Raw genomic sequence first — 20,982 nt, 5'->3', positions numbered from 1 at the left:
TTGACTTAGCCTGAAAAAATCTAAGTTTAAATCGTTGAGTAAATCGTTGAGTAAATCGTAAATTTATCAGCTAAGTTAACTCTGAGATTATGATTAATTTGACAATTCCATTACGCGGTCCATTTCCACTGGTATAATCATAATGTAATATCAGTAATTGCTATCAGTAAATGTTAAAATTTTAGACAGTTTACATTAAGATGTGGAATTGATATGGATTTAAAAGCGGTACATTAATTTTCTGAAGCATATGGCAGAAAGACGGCTTACACTGCTTTTCTCACATTTTGCTGCGGTAAAAAGAAATGTTTTGTCACTGTGTTTTAACTGTGCAATGATCCTAGTGCAGAGAGATACTCAGTTAATGTCAGAGATACTCGGTTAATGTCAGAAAAGCAATAAAACTTTTTACATCGTTAGCGAGCGATAGTTACATTACTCATAATATGTGCAGCATGTCTGGTAGCAAATGGATGGTTTTGTGAACATTTTGCATTACCGTACAATTAGCGGTAGACCTCATCGAAGTGAATAGATTTAACTGGTTTTGAGATAGTACTCTCTATTTCTAATAATAAATAAAGCAAAATAAGTCAGGATGGTGTGTCGTCAGTGGTGATATCAAAGTGACAGTTGATGTGGAGAATTACAAATATGCAAAATAGAGCAAAGTTTATTTTGTTAAGTCATTGACTGATAAGTAATTTTTTAAGTTATTGGCCGTTATTGTTTTGGCAGTACATGGTTTATTTTGATGTATGATAGTTTTATTGCATGCTTGATGTGGGTGATTAAAATCGTGTAGTCTATATTTAGCATAAGAATGAAAAGGCATAACATGGCAATGAGACAAACTCCATTAGAGATGCGAACTAGATGAAATGATGAAATGTGTCTGTATATCCAAGATTGTCTATTGTTATCACTTAGCCTACCCTCTAAATTCACTAGCCTCTCTATATACACGAGCATGTTTTCTGTTTCTGTATACATTACTCTGTCTTCTTTACACCCTGGCCTGTCTTCTATATACACTCTGTTATACACTAGTTTCTCTGTATACACTAGCCGGTCTTCTGCATACAAAAGCCTGTCTTCGGTATACACTAGCCTATTTTCTGAATACACTAGCCCGTCTTCTGTATGCCCTAGCCTGTCTTCTGTATACATTAGTCTCTCTGTATAAACTAGCATCTCTCTATACCCCAAACTGTCCTCTGTAAACACTTGTCTCTCTTTATAGCCTGTCTAGCCTTTCATCTGTACACACTAGCTTCTCTGTATACACTAAACAGGCTTCTATATAAAATAGCTTCACTGTATGCACTAGCCTCTCTGTATAATCTAGCCTTTATTCTGTATTCACTAGCCTTTCTTCTGTATGCTGTAGTCTTCTATATATACTAGCTTCTCTGTACACCCTTGCATCTCTATAAACACTGTGTAAACTAGCCAGTCTTATGTATACACTCGCCGACTGTATACACCAGACTCTCTGAATACACTAAACCCTCTGTATACCACATCCTGTCTTCTGTATACACTAGACTGTAAAAATTAGCTAGAATACACCAGCCTGTCTTCTGTACCCACTAGACTCTCTGTATAAACTACCCAGTCTTTTGTATACACTATCAGCTTTGATGTATACCCAAGCCTATCTTCTGTATATGCACTGTCCTTTCTGTATACACTCGACTCTCTCTATACACTAATCTCTCTATATACACTAACATCTTTGTATATACTAGCCTCTCTTTAAACTAGCCTCTCTGTGTACCCCAGCCTCACTGTTTACTCTAGCATCTCTGTATACTCAAGCCTATCTGCATGCACGAGTCTGTATTCTGTATTCACTAGCCTTTCTTCTGTATGCTGTAGTCTTCTTTATATACCAGCTTCTCTGTACACCCTTGCATCTCTTTAAACACTGTGTAAACTAGCCAGTCTTATTTATACACTCGCCGACTGTATACACTAGACTCTCTGAATACCTAGCCTATGTTCTGAATACACTAGCCCGTCTTCTGTCTTCTGTATGCCCTCTCTGTATAAACTAGCATCTCTCTATACCCCAAACTGTCCTCTGTAAACACTTGTCTCTCTTTATAGCCTTTCTAGCCTTTCTTCTGTACACACTAGCTTCTCTGTATACACTAAACAGGCTTCTATATAAAATAGCTTCACTGTATGCACTAGCCTCTCTGTATAATCTAGCCTCTCTTTATACCCTAGATAGTGTTCTGCATACACTAGCCTCTCCGTAGAAGCCAGCCTTTATTCTGTATTCACTAGCCTTTCTTCTGTATGCTGTAGTCTTCTATATATACTAGCTTCTCTGTACACCCTTGCATCTCTGTAAACCCTGTGTAAACTAGCCAGTCTTATGTATACACTCGCCGACTGTATACACCAGACTCTCTGAATACACTAAACCCTCTGTATACTACATCCTGTCTTCTGTATACACTAGACTGTAAAAATTAGCTAGAATACACCAGCCTGTCTTCTGTACCCACTAGACTCTCTGTATAAACTACCCAGTCTTCTGTATACACTATCAGCTTTGATGTATACCCAAGCCTATCTTCTGTATATGCACTGTCCTTTCTGTATACACTCGACTCTCTCTTTACACTAATCTCTCTATATACACTAACATCTTTGTATATACTAGCCTCTCTTTAAACTAGCCTCTCTGTGTACCCCAGCCTCACTGTTTACTCTAGCATCTCTGTATACTCAAGCCTATCTGCATGCACGAGTCTGTATTCTGTATTCACTAGCCTTTCTTTTGTATGCTGTAGTCTTCTTTATATACCAGCTTCTCTGTACACCCTTGCATCTCTTTAAACACTGTGTAAACTAGCCAGTCTTATTTATACACTCGCCGACTGTATACACTAGGCTCTCTGAATACCTAGCCTATGTTCTGAATACACCAGCCCGTCTTCTGTCTTCTGTATGCCCTCTCTGTATAAACTAGCATCTCTCTATACCCCAAACTGTCCTCTGTAAACACTTGTCTCTCTTTATAGCCTGTCTAGCCTTTCTTCGGTACACACTAGCTTCTCTGTATACACTAAACAGGCTTCTATATAAAATAGCTTCACTGTATGCACTAGCCTCTCTGTATAATCTAGCCTCTCTTTATACCCTAGATAGTGTTCTGCATACACTAGCCTCTCCGTAGAAGCCAGCTTTTATTCTGTATTCACTAGCCTTTCTTCTGTATGCTGTAGTCTTCTATGTACATAGCTTCTCTGTACACCCTTGCATCTCTGTAAACCCTGTGTAAACTAGCCAGTCTTATATATACACTCGCCGACTGTATACACCAGACTCTCTGAATACACTAAACCCTCTGTATTCTACATCCTGTCTTCTGTATACACTAGACTGTAAAAATTAGCTAGAATACACCAGCCTGTCTTCTGTACCCACTAGACTCTCTGTATAAACTACCCAGTCTTCTGTATACACTATCAGCTTTGATGTATACCCAAGCCTATCTTCTGTATATGCACTGTCCTTTCTGTATACACTCGACTCTCTCTTTACACTAATCTCTCTATATACACTAACATCTTTGTATATACTAGCCTCTCTTTAAACTAGCCTCTCTGTGTACCCCAGCCTCACTGTTTACTCTAGCATCTCTGTATACTCAAGCCTATCTTCATGCACGAGTCTGTATTCTGTATTCACTAGCGTTTCTTCTGTATGCTGTAGTCTTCTTTATATACCAGCTTCTCTGTACACCCTTGCATCTCTGTAAACACTGTGTAAACTAGCCAGTCTTATTTATACACTCGCCGACTGTATACACTAGACTGTCTGAATACCTAGCCTATGTTCTGAATACACTAGCCCGTCTTCTGTCTTCTGTATGCCCTCTCTGTATAAACTAGCATCTCTCTATACCCCAAACTGTCCTCTGTAAACAATTGTCTCTCGTTATAGCCTGTCTAGCCTTTGTTCTGTACACACTAGCTTCTCTGTATACACTAAGCAGGCTTCTATATAAAATAGCTTCACTGTATGCACTAGCCTCTCTGTATAATCTAGCCTCTCTTTATACCCTAGATAGTGTTCTGCATACACCTCTCCATAGAAGCCAGCCTTTATTCTGTATTCACTAGCCTTTCTTCTGTATGCTGTAGTCTTCTATATATACTAGCTTCTCTGTACACCCTGGCATCTCTATACGCCAGACTCTCTGAATACACTAAACCCTCTGTATACCACAGCCTGTGTTCTGTATACACTAGACTGTAAAAACTAGCTAGAATACACCAGCCTGTCTTCTGTACCCACTAGATTCTCTGTATACACTACCCAGTCTTCTGTATACACTATCAGCTTTGATGTATACCCAAGCCTGTCTTCTGTATACACTAGTCTCTCTATATGCACTGTCCTATCTGTATACACTCGACTCTCTCTATACACTAACATCTTTGTATATACTAGCCTCTCTTTAAACAAGCCTCTCTGTGTACCCCAGCCTCACTGTTTACTCTAGTATCTCTGTATACTCAAGCCTATCTGCATACACGAGTCTGTATTCTGTATACACTAGCCTCTCTTTAAACTAGCCTCTCTGTATACCCCAGAATAACTGTATACTCTAGCCTCTCTGTATACACTAGCATTTCTGTATACATCACCCTATCTGTATTCACTAGCCTCTCTGTATACCGCAGCCTGCCTCTCTATATACACTCGCTTTCTTCTGAATATAATAGTCTCAGTCTCTCTCTATAACCAAGCCTGTTTTCTGTATACATTAGCATGTGTCCTGTATACACTAGCCTGTCTTCTTTATTCTCTAGCTTACCTTCTATATACACTGCCATTTATGAGGTAAACAAAGATTCTAGTGTACATAAACGACAGGCTAGAGTATAAAGAGAGGATAGGTTATACAGAAGAAAGCCTAGTTTATACAGAACACAGGCTAGTACCCTGAGCCTGGGTGAGAGAGGATGAGGAGCATTAGGAGGGCTTGGTCTTTCACATCCGACAAAGTGTTCGGCATGATGTGGCTCAACACGTCCAGCTGCCGAAAATAAGGACAAGCGTGGGAGGCACACAACACCCACTGTAACAGAGCTAGGTTCCTGCATTACAGAAACAGAACACCAGCAATAAGGGGTATCTTCAGCTGTATACTGTGCAGGAGGCACACAACACCCACTCTAACTTCTGCACTGCAGATGCCTGTATTGCAAAAATTGAACACCAGTAATAAAGGGTAGCTTCAGGTGTGTACTGTGCAGGAGGCACATAACACCCACTGTAACAGTGCTAGGTTCCCAAGCAGTAAAGACACTGTCCCTGCCTATCGTCCTCTATCCCTGACCGCCGAAACACACTATACAAGGCGGCCTCGCTGGCGGCCTTATATAGTGTGGGGTGTGTACTAAACCCCCTTGAGATATAATTGGCCACAGGAATACTGCCTGTGGTCAATTGTGGCTCTCCTCTCAGAGGATGTCACATCTGTTCTTATTATATAGAACTTATTATGCTCCTCGTAAACTTTTTCAATTTGGCCGAACGGCCGCACGCAAGTTGCCCCCGGTGCGGGAACATGATGGGAGACATGATGCACATGTTTTGGAGATGCCCGAAGTTGATCTGCTACTGGACGGAGGTGACAGGAACCATTGATCGGGTGTTTGGAACCTCCACCAGGATGGAGGCGAAGTATTGTCTCCTGGGATTAGTTGATTGAGTTGGAAAGGGGCCAGATGGCAGTTCTGAGATGCCTATTTCAGGCAAGGAAACTGATTGCCCAACCCTGCTTAGCCTCCAATGTTGGCAATGACTTGTTTTTTTTAGCTTGTTTCCCAAGATCACCATGTTGGCGTTTGTCAAGATGGTTGAGAGTGCCCAAAGAGATCGCCTATGGCCCCATCACCTTGAAAGTGCCCGATCGTGTCTGATCTCGGAGGTTAAGCATTGTCGGGCCTGATTAGTAACTGGATGGAAGACCGACTGGGAATACCAGGTGCCGTATGCTTATTTCTTGATCATACATCACGGGACACAGGATCAGTACATAATGGGTTATATAGGCACCTCTGGTGATTGGACACTGGTTAACCCCCAATTAAGGAGAATTCCTTCCCTATATAACCCCTCCCATATGGGAGGCACCTCATTTTTTCCTTCTCCAGTGGTGGTTGGTCACGTAAAACATGTGCTATGAAGAAAGTTCTGTGCAGGTCCCTGCGGGGGCCTAAGGGCTACAACAAACCGGATCCATATCTCGGGCCGATATTTTGACTCCCAAGATGATATGGTACCCGGGACTCGTCATCTGAAGAAACGAGGTTTTGCCTGTAAGTCCTCTCCTATTGGAAGACTGGGCTCTGGGAAAACCAGACTTACTGTACTATTTACATAGTGGCACGAAAGTTTCTGGCAGAGTCTTTTACAAGGTCCAGGTAGGAGGTTCTTCTGAGAAGGAACCCCAAAAAAACCTGAAGGTTGGCACAACTCTGCCCGCCGTGATGGGTGAAGGCTGGAATCTGTCTGTTTTCAGCAATTCCTGCGGCAAGGACAGGTAAGGGAAGTTAATCCTGTATAAATTATATTATGGATTTCTTCATTGAGTAGTTGTATGTCCTACCTGGTTTTCACAACTAGGGGGAGTAAGAGCAGCCTGATGCATACTTACATGCCTTTCAGATACACACGCTCAGTGAAGCCTGGTTCTCCCAGATGACTCATGTCTCCACTGCAATCTCTGCCACAATGAAGGTAATACAGGGGTCCCACGTAGTCTGGGGGTCCCAGACAGCTCCGATGGCAATTCCCTTCCCCCTGGATACCGGCAGTCCTCGTGCATGCGCGCCAAGCACGCTCCCGTGCTAATGGAGGAGGCGGGAGTGTGTTTGCGAGCCGCGTCGTTCGGTGTGCACGGCGCTGTACTGCGCAGGCGCCAGGCGGCAGTTTTACAGCCCAGAGCGTCAGGGGGCTGTAAGTGGAGACACAGGAGCTGTGGGCAGTAAGCATCCCAAGGGATTCGATCCAGGCAAACCTAAGACACCTACTCAGCATCAGGTTGTGCAGTTTAAGCATATAAATTTATTGTGAGACTTTAAGCACAACAGTGATTGCACTTTGTACTAGTACCTCTGCTTTGTAGCTTAGGACTAAGTCTCCTCGTAAGAGGGTCTCAGGGGGAGATAACAAGGACACTGGTAAGTCACCGCCTAGGTCTAGGGGTTCTAAAAATGCCTGTAGGTTACCATCCCCCCCCTGCAAGACTGAATTCAGCCTCACAGTGCCCCTGTCAGGATTTGCAGCCTCTCCTAATATTTCAGCCCCGGTATACATCACTGAGGACTCCCTTAGGGCTACATTGGAGGGTTTTGAAGGGAGAATCATGAATTTTATTTCAGCTTCCCTGAAAGATAGCAGGAAAAGGGGTAGATCCCCTCCCTCTGCTGAGATTCCTCTTTCAGATGACACTTCTGACAATGAGGAGAGATCCCTATCTTGGGACAGGGATCTTGAGCAGTTGGATGAATCAGAGGAAGAGGAGAGAGTCCCCTCCTCCCTGGCACTTAGAAAACAGGTGCAGTATTATACTGAATTGGTGCGTACCACATTCAGAATGCCTGCTGCTGAGATCGCTACATCCTCTGTTTCTTCCCTGGGAGTCAGGAAAATGCCACAACCTGCCTTTTCCTTTCCAATTAATCCCTTAATGGATAAATTGTTGTATGAGGATTGGGGACATCCCGATAAACTGTTTGCTCCTCCTAAAAGGTTTTCTATGCTTTATCCTCTGGAGGAAAGTTTCACCAAGAAATGGGGGGTCCCATCTGTCGATGCGGCTGTTTCTTGCGTGAATAGAAACCTGACCTGTCCTTTGGATAATGCTCAGGTATTTAAAGATTCAACTGATAAGAAGCTGGAAACATTATTAAAAGCCTCCTTTTCCATGACTGGCACTGTAGTGAAACTTACAGTCGCAGCTGTGGGGTTGTGTCAGTTCCTCAAGGAACAGGTTAAGCAGATGCTTGGCCTCCTTTCCAATGAGGAAGTGGAGAATTATGCAGAAATACCTCAAATTCTGTGTTTCATGATTGATGCGATTTTGGATTCTGTCCAACAAGCATCTCGTTTGTCTCTCCTGTTGGTACACATGCGAAGGGCCCTATGGCTAAAGAATTGGGCAGCTGAGCTATCATGCAAGAAGCATTTGATTGGGTTCCGTTTAAAGGGGAACGTTTGTTTGGAGAAGAATTAGACAAATTCGTCCAAAAAATTTCAGGGGGTAAATCTACTCCCCTTCCAGTCAAAAGGAGCAAACGTCCATCATTTAGGCATTCTCTCTCTCCCGGAGCATCAAGTTCAAAGCAGTGGCGACGGCCTTCTCAACCCCCCTCTACAGGAAAGGCTCAAGGTCGGGCCCAGGGGCAGAAGAAATCCTGGGGGCGAAAGCCTGCCAAGCAGAGCCCGAAAGCTTCCTTGTGAAGGGGCGCCCCCGCTCGGCCAAGTGGGGGGAAGGCTCTTGCAGTTTGCAGAAGCCTGGCGTGAAGAGATCCGGGATGAGTGGGTGGTCTCTTCGGTATCTCTGGGCTACAAGCTGGAGTTTCAGGAGATTCCACCTTCTTGCTTTCTAAGGTCAAGGATCCCCAGGGACCCAGTAAAGCAAAGACCGCTATTCCTGGCCTTAGATCACTTACTATCCCAGGGGGTGATAGTAGAAGTGGACCCAAAAGAACACGGTTCAGGGTTTTACTCGAATCTCTTCACCGTTCCAAAGCCAAATGGAAGTGTCAGACCTATCCTGGATCTGAAGGATCTGAACCGTTTTTTACGCATCCGGTCCTTCTGAATACAGTCAATTCGCACTGTGGTCTCCTCCCTGCAAGGGGGAGAGTTTATGGCATCAATAGACATCAAGGATGCATATCTCCATGTGCCAATTTTACCCGCACACCAAAAGAATCTAAGGTTTGCGGTAGAGCGGCGCCATTTTCAATTTGTGGCCTTGCCGTTTAGGCTAGCTACGGCCCCTCGAGTCTTCACAAAGATTCTGGACCCTCTCTTGGCAAACCTAAGAGCTCAGGGTATAGCCGTCATGGCTTATCTAGACGATTTGCTTCTCATAGAGAAAACAGTAGCGCTCCTGAACCACAGTGTTACCAGAACGCTAGAACAGCTGGAACGCCTAGGTTGGATTATAAACCTAGAAAAGTCATCCCTACAGCCTGCTACCAGGTTGGAATACCTGGGTATGGTTATCGACACTGCTCAGGGCAAGGTGTTTCTACCAAGGCCAAAAGCCTTGGCCATTGGGGATCTGGTGCGCCTAATTCTGGGCAGAAGATCTTCCCCCATTCGGTTGTGCATGAAACTCTTAGGGAAAATGGTCGCCTCCTTCGAGGCCGCTCCATTCGCCCAGTTCCACTCAAGGCCTCTGCAAAGATTCATCCTTGCGGCTTGGAACAGGAAGCCCCAGTCCTTGGATCTTCCTATGCGTCTATCCCCAGGGACACGCAAGAGTCTCGTCTAACGAGTCTAAGAGTCTCGTTACAAACCGAGAATTTGCTGAAAGGCAAAACTTTTCTTCCTCTTCCATGGAAGATTATTATGACAAATGGCAGCCTGACAGGCTGTGGCACAGCAGTGGCCTATATCAATCACCAGGGTGGTACCAGGAGTCTGGTTGCGCAAAAAGAGGTGAATCGCATACTTGTCTGGGCAGAAAGGCATGGAGCATGCCTTTCTGCAGTCTTCATTCCAGGAGTGGAAAATTGGCAGGCAGATTTTCTGCGCCGCCAGCAGTTGTGCCTAGGAGAATGGGCTCTGCACCCCGACGTGTTTTGGAACATATGTCGCAGGTGGGGTACTCCAGACATAGATCTGTTTGCGTCCAGGTTCAACAGAAAACTGGACAAATTCATGTCAAGGACAAGAGATACACTCGCTCAGGGGTCGAATGCTCTGACAGTTCCCTGGGATCAGTACAATTTGATTCATGCCTTCCCCCCGTGCCCGCTTCTGTCGCGGTTCCTTGGAAGAGTCTAGAGGGAAACAAAGTCACTTCTTTTGGTAGCCCCGGCTTGGCCCAGGCGACCGTGGTACGCAGAGATCATGAAGTTGGCAGTAGGCAGGCCGTAGATCCTCCCTCTCCGGCCAGATCTGCTCTCACAGGGTCCAATTTACCATCCTGCTTTACACAGTCTGAATTTGACGGTTTTGCTGCAGAGACCCACATTCTGAGAGACCGTGGGCTTTCGGGGCCAGTCCTTTCTACTCTGGTCAATGCCAGAAAGCCGGCCTCCAGGCTTATTTACTACAAAATCTGGAGGGCATATGTTTCCTGTTGTGAACTCAGGGAATGTCATCCTAGAAAGTATGTCATTAGCAGGATCCTGGCTTTCCTCCAGTCAGGCCTAGAAATGAATTTGGCCGTAAGCACTATCAAGGTGCATATTTCGGCCTTGTCAGTGTTTTTTCAGAAACCACTTGCATCACATTCCCTGCTGCGGGCTTTCATCCAGGGGGCTATGCGGATAAGGCCGTCAGTCAAACCTCCGGTATGCCCATGGGATCTGAATTTGGTTCTCTCAGCTTTGCAGGGGCAACCTTTTGAACCTTTGCATCAGGCTTCGTTAGTTCTTTTGACTAAAAAATTGGTTTTCTTGGTAGCCATATCCATGGCTAGAAGAGTGTCAGAAATAGCAGCTCTCTCCAGTAAAGAACCGTATCTAATTATTCATAAGGACCTGGTGGTAATGCGTCCCAACAGGTCCTTTCTGCCTAAGGTGGTTTCAGGATTCCATTTGAATCAAGATGTAAGCCTACCATCCTTTTTTCCGGACCCACAGTCCGCAGAAGAAGAATCTTTGCACACTTTGGATGTGGTAAGGGCAATCAGTATCTATCTTCAGGCAACTGCTCAGATAAGGAAAACTGGTTGCTTATTTATTTTGCCGAAAGGCCCTAGGAAGGGCCAGGCGGCATCAAAATCCACTCTCTCAAGGTGGATTAGACAGATTATTTCTCAGGCCTATAGTGTTAAAGGGAAGATCCCTCCTTTTCAAGTGAGAGCGCACTCAACTAGGGCTGTAAGTGCTTCTTGGGCAGTGCATCACCAGGCCTCCCTGGCTCAGATCTGTAAGGCTGCAACTTGGTCATCAGTCCACACATTCACCAGATTCTATCAGGTGGATGTCAGAGGGCAAGAGGATATCGCCTTTGGGCGCAGTGTACTGCAGGCTGCAGTTTAGGTCCTCCGGTCCTTGGCGGTCTATATATTATGATCTGTGTCTCCCTCCCCTCAATCTGAGCATTGCTTTGGGTCATCCCACTATGTAATGAAGCTCCTGTGTCCCGTGATGTATGATCAAGAAAATAGGATTTTTATATACAGCTTACCTGTAAAATCCTTTTCTTGAGAGTACATCACGGGACACAGGGCTCCCACCCCTCTTGGGTTTTACGTGGTTTCCTATTGCTTTGCTACAAAACTGAGGTGCCCCCCATATGGGAGGGGTTATATAGGGGAGGAATTGTCCTTAATTTGGGGTTAACCAGTGTCCAATCACCAGAGGTGCCTATATAACCCACTATGTAATGAAGCTCCTGTGTCCCGTGATGTACTCTCAAGAAAAGGATTTTACAGGTAAGCTGTATATAAAAATCCTATTTTTTATGTTGTTGGCGTTGACCTGTTTTTTTTCGCTTGTTTCCCAAGATGACCATCTTGGCGTTTGTCAAGAGGGTGAGAGTGCCCAAAGAAAGTGCCTACGGCCAAATCACCCTGAAAGTGCCCGATGTTGTCTGATCTCGGAGGCTAAGCATTGTCGGGCCTGATTAGTAACTGGATGGGAGACCGACTGGGAATACCAGGTGCCGTAGGCTTCCTTTTATGCTGTTGGCGTTGACATGTTTTTTTTTTCCGCTTGTTTCCCAAGGTGACCATCTTGGTATTTGTCAAGAGGGCTGAGAGAGCCCAAAGAAATCTCCTACGGCCACATCACCCTGAAAGCGCCCGATCTCATCTGATCTCAGAGGCTAAGCAGGGTCCGGTCTGGATAGTACCTAATTACAGGTGCCGTAGGAATGTTTTTATATTGTTGGCTTTGACCTGTTTTTTTTCCGCTTGTTTCCCAAGGTGACCATTTTAGCATCTGTCAAGAGTTTTGAGTATGTCCCGAAGCGTTCGCCTAAGGCCACATCACCCTGAAAGTGCCCGATCTCAGAGGCTAAGCAGGGTCAGATGGGAGACCGCCAGGGTCTATGCTGTTGGCGTTGACCTGTTTTTTTTTCACTTTTTTCCCAAGATGACCATCTTGGCATTTGTCAAGAGGGTTGAGAGTGTCTGAATAGAACACCTATGGCCACATCACCCTGAAAGCGCACAATCTCATCTGATCTCAGAGGCCTAGCAGTGTACGGCCTGGTTAATACCAGGATAGGAGAACGTCTGGGAATAACAGGTGCCGTAGGCTTCTTTTTATGTTATTGGCCTTGACCTGTTTTTTTTTTTCACTTGTTTCCCAAGGTGACCATCTTGGCATTTGTCAAGAGGGTTGAGAGTGCCCGAAGAGATCACCTATGGCCCCATCACCCTGAAAGCGCCCAATCTCGTCTGATCTCGGAGACTAAACAGTGTCAGGCCTGGTTAGTACCTGGATGGGAGACTGCCTGGGAATACCAGGTGCCATAGGCTTCTTTTTATGTTGTTGGCTTTGACCTGTTTTTTTCGCTTGTTTCTGAAGGCGACCATCTTGGCGTTTGTCAAGAGTGTTGGGCGTGTCTTGAAGAGAATGCTTACGGCCATATCACCCTGAAAGCACCCGATCTCATCTGATTTCAGAGACTAAGCAGTGTCAGGCCTGGTAAGTACCTGGATGGGAGACTGCCTGGGAAGACCAGGTGCCATAGAAGGATCTGGCCTGGTTAGTGTCTTGATTGGGAGATCGCCTGGGAATACCGGATGCCGTAGGCTTCGTTTTATGTTGTTGGCTTTGACCTGTTTTTTTTAGCTTGTTTCCCAAGGTGAGCATCTTGGCCTTTGTCAAGAGGCTTCAGAGTGCCCAAAGAGAGTGCCTACAGCCAAATCACCCTGAGAGAGCCCAATCTCATCTGATCTCGGAGGCTAAGCAGCGATGGGCCTGGTTAGTACCTGGACGGGAGACAGCCTGGGAATACAAGGTGCCGTAGGCTTCTCATTATGTTGTCGGCGTTGACCTGTTTTTTTTCCCTTTTTTCCCAAGGTGACCATCTTGGCATTTGTCAAGAGGGTTGAGAGTGCACAAAGAAATTGCCTACGGGCACAACACCCTGAAAGCACCCAATCTCGTCTGGTCTCAGAGGCTAAGCAGGGTTGGGCCTGGTTTGTACCTGGATGGGAGACCGCCTGGGTTTTCCAGATGCCGCAGGCTTCTTTTTATGTTGTTGGTGTTGACCTGTTTTTTTTCGCTTGTTTCCCAAAGTGATTATCTTGGCATTTGTCAAGAGGGTAGAGAGTGCTTAAAGAGATCGCTTAGAGCAGCATCACCCTGAAAGAGCATCACCCTGAAAGCACCCTATCTCTTCTGATCTCGGAGGCTAAGAAGGGTTGGGCCTAGTTAGTACTTGAATGGGAGATGGCCTTGGAATACCAGGTGCCATATTCTTCTTTTCATGTTGTTGGCGTTGACCTGTTTTTTTTTTGCTTGTTTCCCAGGGTGACTATCTTGGCATTTTTCAAGAGGGATGAGAGTGCTCAAAGAGATTGCCTATGGGCACATCACCCTGAAAGCACCCAATCTCCTCTGATCTCAGAGGCTAGAAAGGGTCGTGCCTTGTTAATACCTGGATGGGAGACCGCCTGGGAATACTAGGTGCTGTAGGCTTCTTTTTATGTTGTTGGCGTTGACTTGATTTTTTGTTTGCTTCCCAAGGTGACCATCTTGGCGTTTGTCAAGAGGGTTGAGCGTGCCTGAAAAAAATCTACTATAGCTGCATCACAATGAAAGAGCCCAATCTCATTTGATCTCAGAGGCTAAGCAGGGTTGGGACCTGGTTAGTACCTGGATGGGAGACCGCCTGGGATTTCTCAATGCCATAGGCTTTTTTTTTAAGTTGTTGCTTGATTCCCAAGGTGACCATCTTGGCGTTTGTCAAAAGTGTTGAAAGTGCCTGAAGGGATTGCCTACGGGCACATCACCCTGAAAGCACCCGATCTCATTTGATGTTGGAGGCTAAGAAGAGTCGGGCCTTGTTAGTACGTGGATGGGAGACCGCCTGGGAATACCAGGTGTCGAAGGCTTCTTTTTATGTTGTTAGCGTTGACCTGTTTTTTTTTTAGCTTGTTTCCCAAGGTCACCATCTTGGTGTTTGTCAAGAGGGTTGAGAGTGCTTGAAGAGATTGCCTATGGCCACATCACTCTGAAAGCACCCAATCTTGTCTGATCTTGGAGGCTAAGAAGAGTCAGGCCTGGTTAGTACCTGGATGGGAGACCACCTGGGAATACCAGTTATTGTAGGCTTCTTTTATGTTGTTGGCATTGATTTGTTTGTTTTTTTCCGCTTGTTTCCCAAGGTGACCATCTTGGCATTTGTCAAGAGGGTTGAGAGTGCCCAAAGAGATCGCTTACAGCAGCATCACCCTGAAAAAGCCCTATCTCTTCTCATCTCTGAGGCTAAGAAGCGTTGGGCCTAGTTAGTACCTGGATGGGAGATGGCGTTGGAATACCAGGTGCCGTATTCTTCTTTTTATGTTGTTGACATTGACCTGTCTTTTTTCGCTTGTATCTCAAGGTGACTATCTTGACATTTGTCAAGAGGGTTGAGAGTGCCCAAAGAGATTGCATATGGGCACATAACCCTGAAAGCGCCCGATCTCCTCTGATCTCAGAGGCTAAACAGGGTTGGGCCTTGCTAGTACCTGGATTGGAGACAACCTGGGAATACTAGGTGCTGTAGGCTTCTTTTTATGTTGTTGGCATTGACTTGTTTTTGGTTTGTTTGTTTACCAAGGTGACCATCTTGGTGTTTGTCAAGAGGGTTGAGAGTGCCTGAAGAGCTTGCCTATGGCCACATAACCCTGAAAGCACCAGATCTCGTCTGATCTCAGAGACTAAACAGGGTCGGGCCTTGTTAATACCTGGATGAGAGACCACCTGGGAATACTAGGTGCTGTAGACTAATCCATCCAGAGGGGGGGTGGGGCCGTCATTCCCAATTTTCCACTTTTTCCAAAAGAGAGAGTGGGTGGAGGGGGTGAGAGATAGGGGAGGAAGGCAGAAAAGAGAAGGGGTGAAAGATCAGGAAAGGAGAAGAGGGGACGAGACACAATGGCAGCCACTGTCCAAGGGGCCAGTCAAGGAAAGCTCAGAGCACTAAGGTGATAGCAGGCGACATCCTTCCAGCGAGAATATAAAGGTATTCCAGATGTCCCAGGTTTGTTTAAAAAATTCTTGTTTACCTTGTGATGTGAGGATCAAGTCCTCCATTTTTTTTAATGTCCTCTATTTTCCTAAGCCAGTGAGTAATGAAAGGGGGGGAACATTTTTTCCAATTGAGAGGGATGCAGGATTTCGCCGCATTTATCACATGTCGTAAAATTGATTTTTTTTGTACTTCTTAATGGGAATCTGTGAATGGTGCAAGAGAAAGAATGCAGCCTCTTCCGGGATGGAGAAGTCTGTGAATTTTTGTGTTATGCATCGGATCTCTGTCCAGAAGTCCACCAAGCTGGGGCAGGACCAAAAAATGTGGAGCAACGTGCCCTCTTCTTCTCCAAACCTCCAGCATATGTTCGAGGAAGAGGGGAAACATTTATGCAGCTTTGATGGTGTCAAATACCACCTGGTGAGAAGTTTAAAATTTGTACACTGTGTGGTCATTGTTGTGGATGTCTTGTGACATTATGTTTTCATATAAAAACTTTTTCTGATAAAAAAAAAAAAGATATGGGGGGTCCCATCTGTCGATGCGGCTGTTTCTTGCGTGAATAGAAACCTGACCTGTCCTTTGGATAATGCTCAGGTATTTAAAGATCCAACTGATAAGAAGCTGGAAACATTATTAAAAGCCTCCTTTCCGGGGGGCGTGGCCTGAGCTGCAATGGAGTTGGACGTCTGCAGTAGGAGCTCCGCTCATCCACACTCCTGCAACCTCCATCCTGCAACATCCTGCCTTGGTACTGTGCCTGGACGTCCCTGCCTTCTCCCCCGCAATACTCCTGGAGCCATCCGCTCGTTCGGGCGCTGCGCGGAGCCGTTCTGGTAGGATTTCCCCGTTCGGGGACGGCCTGTAGGAAGGTCCGTGGCTTCGACCTAGGCGCCGGAGCGGCGGCCATCTTGCTACACCCGGCGGCGGCTCTCCGGCCTCCCCAGCCCCCTAGGCTACTCCAGAGCTGCCCCGCAGCACTCCCGGCTGCCGGATCGCCCTCGGCCGCGGGTGTGGGACCTATTTTTCGGACGGAGACCGGTGGGACAGTCCGCAGCTTCGGCCTGGTCCCTCTGCCGGCGGCCATCTTGCTACACCCGAGGCGGCCTCTACATTTATGACTGCCTGCAAACTTGCATCTCTCTGCTGTGGCCACCGATTGCTTTCTACCACCTGTGAAGTGCCCCTTTATCTTCCTACGACTGGTGGGACAGCCTGTGGGACCGGCCTGGGCCTAGGAGCAGTGGCCATCTTGCTATACCCGCTGAGGTACTGTGCCCAGTGATCTGTAACCCCCTGACCGTCCTGTCCCCGGTTTATTCCCGCTGCAGCCGCTGATCCTTTTGAACACAGTCCATAACCTTAATTGCGGCACTGTACAGCTGTTGTGAGCGGGGAATTTAAGAGGTTGGCCTAATACACAGCGGCCATATTGGAACACCTCGGACCACTTCTGGACCATGTCCCCTCCTAAAAAGTCAGCCGAGGCCGCTGACAAGCTTGCCAGGTACCGCCGCCATGAGGAGGAGCACCGGGCCAGGGATGGCGCCAGAGCTCCCTCTGACGCAGACCACTCTGCGTCAGCCACTAACCAAGTCTTCGATGCCATCGCCCTGTGCCAGAGCACGCTCACCTCCAAAATTGAGGAGGTTAAAATTGATGTGTCCCTCATCCGGCAAGACCTCTCCACCCTCCGGGACCGCGTGGCGGAGACAGAGACCCGCATCAGTAGAGCTGAGGACATCATACATCCCCTGCAACACACCACTGACGAGGTACGCCGCCAGTTGCAACAGCTTAGCGCAAAACAGGACGACATGGAGAACCGCCTTCGGAGGTGCAATCTCCGCTTTATTGGCCTCCCTGAGTCGGCTGAGGGCAGCGACCCGGCGGGTTTCCTTGAAAATCTCCTGACCTCCACCTTTGGCAGAGAGGCATTTTCAGTGATGTTCGCGGTGGAGAGGGCCCATCGCATTCCTGCTCGTCCTCCTCCCCAGGGAGCCCCACCGCGCACCTTGATAGCGAAATTTCTTAATTTCCGGGACCGCGACAAAATCCTCCGCCTGACCAGAGAAAGGGGTAATATCCCTCATACCAATACGCATGTGGCAGTATTTCCAGACTTCTCCAGTGAGGTACAGCGGCAGCGCTCCAGGTTTCAGGATGTTAAACTACGCCTTCGTGTTCTACACCTCAAATACGCAATGTTGTATCCTGCGAAGCTTCGCGTGGAACACGAGGGCCGAACCCTCTTTTTTGAAGATCCTGCACTGGCGTCCACCTGGATTGACCAGAGGGAACACCGAGACTGAACATGCTACCCTACCTGGGCGCCCATGACTTTTTGATTAAGCCGTTGATGGGCCCATTACAACTGACGGCCCTTTGCGGAACCTGGGGGCTAACCCGGAAATTCCTTTAACGCTAGTTCCGGCTCTTACAGCATGCTTATCGACTCCGGGCAACCTTGCCGGCATGCGCTCCCTGCCTCCTTTATACCTGCAGAGCGCCTGGGGAAGACCGTAGGCTACGCGACGTCCACACCTTTTCTACTATACTTTAAGCAATCATCCCTATGGCGGGCGGAGCTACCCCCTGCTCAGCCATGATGGTGTTACACCTTTTTGGCTCCTACTCCCCAAGCACCCTTCAGAGAAGACGTCAGACTACGTGCCTCTAAACATTGAACCCCTGTATACCCTGATCAAGAACAAGACACAAACCTGGGCCAGACTACCTCTAGGTGTTATGGGACACATCAGTCTGGTCAAAATGATACTTCTACCTAAGATACTTTATTTGGTGTGGCATGCACCCCTATACATACCACAAAAGTTTTTCAAAACAATCGAATGAATTCTTAATTCATTTGTATGGGGTCACAGCAGACACAAATTGTCTTGGAAAATTCTGAAGAATCCAACGATATTGGGAGGGGCTGCTCTTCCAGATTTCCAGGATTACTATCTTGCCTCCCAATTGTCCCACTTTTATCATTTTGACAAGAGCGAGCTACCAAGATACCAGACACTACTTTGCCAACGTCCGGGCGACCCGGCCCATACCCCACTTCAGTCAGTCCTTCGGGCCCCATTGTCAGGACATTCCCCCCATCACAAAGTAGACATGCTCACACATCACTGGAGGATCTGGCGGACGGCCCTGAAAAAAATCGGGACCCCGCAGGTCCATTCCTATACACCTCTCTGGTTCAACACTCATTTGCCCGAACTGTTGTCCGTTCCAGACCCCGCGGTCTGGATACGTTATGGGATCCTATACGTGCACCAAACTATGACTAACGCTGGGCTCAAATCATTTCAAACATTAAAGGAAGAATTCTCACTCCCTAACCATGTCCTTTTCAGGTACTTACAGCTCCGACATGCTTTATAGACTCAATTCGCCGGCTCCAACCCAACCCTGACAGTCCCTCCTATAGTTGATATAATTAAAGGTGATGAGCCAACCAGGTTGATTTCCGCCCTCTACTCCACCATCCGTCTCCCAGGCACCGTGACATTGGCATATGCTGCTAAGACCCGATGGGAGGTGGATTTTGGAATAATTGAGGATGAGGAGTGGGATGAAGTCTTGGGGGATGTGAAGAGAGTTTCCCCCAAGCTGTCGGACCGCCTTACGCAGTTGTACATCATTCATAGGACATACTTGACTCCCCAGAGGATAGCACGGTTTAAACCAATGTATAATCCGGGATGCCGCTTATGCGACCACACCCCAGGCGCCTTCTATCACCTCATATGGTCCTGTCCGGTTATCCAAACATACTGGATACAGGTGATTCGCTTTCTCCATGATCGGATGGGCTCTCCTGCTAGCCTTGACCCGAAGATGTGCCTGCTTGGTCTGTTGCCGGAGTTAGACGCTGACAAACCTCTTCGCACCTTTTTACATGAAACGCTGTTCCTGGCGAGAAAAGGGATTGCTCGTGGCTGGATGCAGGCCCTCCCCCCCACGGTCCAGTGCTGGAAGAAGGAGATCAACGATACCCTTCCATATAAGAAATTGATTTATGCACATAGAGGATGTCCACTTAAATATGAGCAGATCTGGGGTAGATGGTTGGAAGATGGGGAGACATGTACCTGATTTGCTGCTATATTGCTCCCTTACTCCCCTCCCCCCTCTGCCTCTCCCTTTCTGTGTATCTTCCACCCATTGGGCCTCCTCTTATTATTTTCCTCTCCTCCTCCTTCCCCCCCCCTTTTCAGTTACTTTTGTATTAATTTTCTCTTTTTTTTTTTCTCTGCTTGCTCCCCCTACCCCGGCTGATACACAATGGCTCTATAATGACTTTGCCAATGATGAGTGTTTATTTTTCTACAGCACAGATAATCTACTGTACTCATATAGGCAATACTGCCTTGGCCATGTTGGCCTATGTTACCCTCTGTACCGATGGCATGTTTGCTATGTCTGCTTTTTACCCTGTTTTCTGCTCCTTTCAATAAAGTTTGTTTTTCAATAAAAAAAAAAAAAGCCTCCTTTTCCATGACTGGCGCTGTAGTGCAACCTACAGTCGCAGCTGTGGGGTTGTGTCAGTTCCTCAACGAACAGGTTAAGCAGATGCTTGGCCTCCTTCCCAGTGAGGAAGTGGAGAATTATGCAGAAATACCTCAAATTCTGTGTTTCATGATTGATGCGATTTTGGATTCTGTCCAACAAGCATCTCGTTTGTCTCTCCTGTTGGTACACATGCGAAGGGCCCTATGGCTAAAGAATTGGGCAGCTGAGCTATCATGCAAGAAGCATTTGATTGGGTTCCCGTTTAAAGGGGAATGTTTGTTTGGAGAAGAATTAGACAAATTCGTCCAAAAAATTTCAGGGGGTAAATCTACTCTCCTTCCAGTCAAAAGGAGCAAACGTCCATCATTTAGGCGTTCTCTTTCTCCCAGAGCATCAAGCTCTAAGCAGTGGCGACGGCCTTCTCAACCCCCCTCTCCAAGAAAGGCTCAAGGCCGGGCCCAGGGGCAGAAGAAATCCTGGGGGCGAAAGCCTGCCAAGCAGAGCCCGAAAGCTTCCTTGTGAAGGGGCGCCCCCGCTCGGCCAAGTGGGGGGAAGGCTCCTGCAGTTTGCAGAAGCCTGGCAGGAAGAGATCCGGGACGAGTGGGTGGTCTCTTCGGTATCTCTGGGCTACAAGCTGGAGTTTCAGGAGATTCCACCTTCTCGCTTTCTAAGGTCAAGGATCCCCAGGGACCCAGTAAAGCAAAGACCGCTATTTCTGGCCTTAGATCACTACTATCCCAGAGGGTGATAGTAGAAGTGGACCCAAAAGAACAGGGTTCAGGGTTTTACTCGAATCTCTTCACCGTTCCAAAGCCAAATGGAAGTGTCAGATCTATCCTGGATCTGAAGGATCTGAACCAGTTTTTACGCATCCGGTCCTTCCGAATACAGTCAATTTGCACTGTGGTCTCCTCCCTGCAAGGGGGAGAGTTTATGGCATCAATAGACATCAAGGATGCATATCTCCATGTGCCAATTTTTCCCGCACACCAAAAGTATCTAAGGTTCGCGGTAGAGCGGCGCCATTTTCAATTTGTGGCC

General features: G+C 46.9%; 8 pseudogenes; all 8 read left to right on the top strand.

The window, feature by feature from the left end:
- Window positions 1–5,909: 5,909 nt before the first annotated feature.
- On the top strand, window positions 5,910–6,028 carry LOC143999255 (5S ribosomal RNA; annotated as a pseudogene).
- A 5,748-nt stretch (window positions 6,029–11,776) lies between these two features.
- Window positions 11,777–11,895, top strand: LOC143998741 (5S ribosomal RNA; annotated as a pseudogene).
- Window positions 11,896–12,587: 692 nt separating this feature from the next.
- LOC143998917 (5S ribosomal RNA) lies at window positions 12,588–12,706 on the top strand (annotated as a pseudogene).
- Window positions 12,707–12,805: 99 nt separating this feature from the next.
- Window positions 12,806–12,924, top strand: LOC143999248 (5S ribosomal RNA; annotated as a pseudogene).
- Window positions 12,925–14,171: 1,247 nt separating this feature from the next.
- LOC143999455 (5S ribosomal RNA) lies at window positions 14,172–14,290 on the top strand (annotated as a pseudogene).
- Window positions 14,291–14,391: 101 nt separating this feature from the next.
- On the top strand, window positions 14,392–14,510 carry LOC143998491 (5S ribosomal RNA; annotated as a pseudogene).
- Window positions 14,511–14,830: 320 nt separating this feature from the next.
- Window positions 14,831–14,949, top strand: LOC143998965 (5S ribosomal RNA; annotated as a pseudogene).
- Window positions 14,950–15,049: 100 nt separating this feature from the next.
- LOC143999315 (5S ribosomal RNA) lies at window positions 15,050–15,168 on the top strand (annotated as a pseudogene).
- Window positions 15,169–20,982: the final 5,814 nt, after the last annotated feature.

The sequence above is a fragment of the Lithobates pipiens genome, unplaced genomic scaffold, assembly GCF_037356315.1.
Source record: "Lithobates pipiens isolate NorthernLeopardFrog02 unplaced genomic scaffold, aLitPip1_a1.2 Scaffold_19, whole genome shotgun sequence".
Classification (NCBI taxonomy): domain Eukaryota; kingdom Metazoa; phylum Chordata; class Amphibia; order Anura; family Ranidae; genus Lithobates; species Lithobates pipiens.
The sequence above is the reverse complement of the archived record's forward strand: the minus strand, read 5'-3'. Positions and strand labels throughout refer to the sequence as shown.